Source organism: Stegastes partitus, unplaced genomic scaffold (assembly GCF_000690725.1).
Source record: "Stegastes partitus isolate 25-593 unplaced genomic scaffold, Stegastes_partitus-1.0.2 Scaffold473, whole genome shotgun sequence".
NCBI classification, from domain to species: domain Eukaryota; kingdom Metazoa; phylum Chordata; class Actinopteri; family Pomacentridae; genus Stegastes; species Stegastes partitus.
This window is the reverse complement of record NW_007578204.1, coordinates 200,081-202,991: the sequence shown is the minus strand read 5'-3', so window position 1 is coordinate 202,991 and position 2,911 is coordinate 200,081.

Below are 2,911 nucleotides of genomic sequence, written 5' to 3'. Positions count from 1 at the left end.
TCAATCATCACGTCAACCAGCAAAATACCGAACAGACAAACCCTCACAAACAGTATGGGTTGGTGGTCTGGTCGTTAATTAAACCACATTCATTAGAACATCTACAGTTTAAAGTTGCTCTCTAGTCACTGATTTAACCCTTAACCTGTTCAGCCCTGAGCTATTTTTCAGGCCTCTGCTCGGAAATGACGTACCCATAATAAAAACAGTTTATCTCTGCAACCACAAGGTCTATTTGAATAAGTGCTGTGTCATAATAAAAGGAACACTTGTTCAGATGTGTAAATATCAGTATATATGTTACTGGGTAAGAGTAAATGAAGCCGGCACACAGCACAAATGAAAAATTTTCAAGTTCGCCTAAAAAAAAAAAAAGCCCTTTCAGAATAATGATCTCTTTGGAATGATGCAGCTGCAGCTCTAAACCTCTCTTAAATTATAGCACAATATGTGAACATTCTCTCTGCAAAGGTTGACTCTGATAAAGTGAAGCAGAACAAAATTAGAGAGTTTTTAGTACAGACCGTTCAGGCGAGGTCACATTTTGGCACACTTGTGAGCATCTGAATTTTCTCATGTACAAACTATATAATTCACTTGTATATAACAAATGGTGTTCAATACATCCAAATACAGCAGTTTTTTAGTTTTTTGAAAATTCAACCAGACCGCTGTCTGCGTTCTGCGTCCTGTGCATAATAAAAAATCATCAGACTGCTGTGAAGCTCCTGTGGTGACACAAGGCTGTATCAAATCGATTTCAGTGATTGACACCGCCTTTGAATCATTACAGCCAATAGAATATAGCCACCAAAATGAGATTGACAGCACTTTTAGCCAATTGGAATCAGCAGAACTCCATCTTGAAGACGAGCCACTTGCTAAGCCAGTGTTTGTGGCTCCCTTCAGCTAACGAAGCCTCCGAAAGACGCCCGGAATGATTTCAGTGTAACACAGGAAGTAGTACTAACTGATTCTGGTGTGGATTTACCGATAAAGTAAACTTTTCATGGCAAAACAGGTAAGAGAGATTTCACAACTACAGATTGATGAAGCGATTTTGGTTTTTGCTGTTCTTTGGGTTATTTCTCGCTGACTCTTCGATTTTAGAGAGCTTTGATGGATATGTTTAGAATCTGTGGACTGTCTGCTTTCGTTTGAGGGGTTGTTTGTGTGTTTTGCATAAAGTACCAAAGTGCTAGAGAATGTGGCGAGTGGGTTGACTTGGTGGCGCTATATCAATTTCTATATTTGATCATTCATTTAGTTGGTGTTTGAGTTGTGTTTGAGGCATGTAAAAATGACTTATATCTTTGTGTAGCCCAGGTTCTGCTGTTTAATTTGATGTGCAACATCACTATATTTTTTCATGATGAGTGCATTGTTTCACACTATTTCTTTGTGTGATTGGCTTAAGTTGTTAAGAACTCATCTCTATGTGGCATTTTTTTTTACCCCATGAAAATAATCCCTTTCTACCTTAATAATATGTAACTCTACACAGTTGCTGCAGATCTATGAAGCCCCACTTCTCTCTCCACCCTCCTTTCCCCTCTCACTGCAGCTCATGCACACCAGCTCACCTGCGACTCTGTTCTGTTGAGACATTTTGAAACTACTCTACACTACAAAGTGACAAGTTGTGATCTTGTAGTATTCAGCCACATGTTTGAACTGAAAACTGATTGTAGAAAAATGAATAAAAACAGTAATGATGTAGAAAACCTCAGCCTGGAGGCATGAAAAAGATGCCTGAATCTGTCTATTTTAGACTGTTACTGTTATACTGCACCTTCAAGGTGGAAATGATCAGCTGTGTCATTGACTGTTTATCATGATGTCTTCCCGAGAAAGCATCTTGTGGACATGCAAATAAAATGAAGTACTTGACTGGTTTTAACTAGATGGGTTTTTAGCTATAATATAGGCAAACAGTACTAGTCCTTGTAACAAGGAGCACATAAATATAGACAGCAGTTAAGAATAAAGTCACATATCAGTTTCCCTCCGACTTATGTTTTGCAGTATTACAGGTGTGAGCAAACTGCATCTCCCTGCAAGTAACACTGAGAGCAATTTAGTTTTACAGCATCGCCGATTGTGCTTGGTGAAAAAATACACAATATGATGACAGAGAGAGAGAAGCCAAATCAACAAAGGACCAATAGGTTCTGGAAAGGCTTCAGTTCAGTAGTCAGCCAATAGGGTCACATGCCAAGCCAGCAGAGATCTTAGATAAACTCATTTTTGAGCCTGTGGTTTATTCTGCTAACAAACAAACTGAGTCACACAGTTTCAAGGCTTTAGAACTTCCACAGGACAGTCTTTCCTCCGTGGACAATATACTGAATAGAACAAAACTCTTTTCAGCTGTGGTGGAACTATTGTTTTGGTTGTAGAAAGAAACAACACATAGGGATTGTTTTCCAGCCTCTCTCATTAGGCATTAGTCTCGCTTAGCCAGCCCTTTATGTCGTACAAAATGGTCAAGCTACACTTCATTATCAGTCTGTATTAAGGGACTCTGACTTGTTTGTATTTCTTTCAACCAGTCACACTCATCTTGGGTGCAGCTAAGTAAAGGATATGACTTTGGTATTTAGTGACAGGTAGAATTGGAAGGAAGATGAACGCCGTCATTACAATAGATAATCCACCTTTGCTGCATGTTCCAAATCCTTAGCAAAACTTGAAATTTTCATTGTGGTAGTTTGCTATCTGGGAAGTTGCTGTAAGCTATTTGTGTAGTAGGATCCTAAAAATGGTAACACACAGATAACTGAAGGAGAGGAGAAAGTCATCAGAAAGTAGTGGCCAATGGCTGCCTTATACCTGCAGCCTACATCCTGTGAGTCAGACTTGTCAGCATTAACACCAACCAACCGCAGCTCTTGTTAAAAAATCATCACAT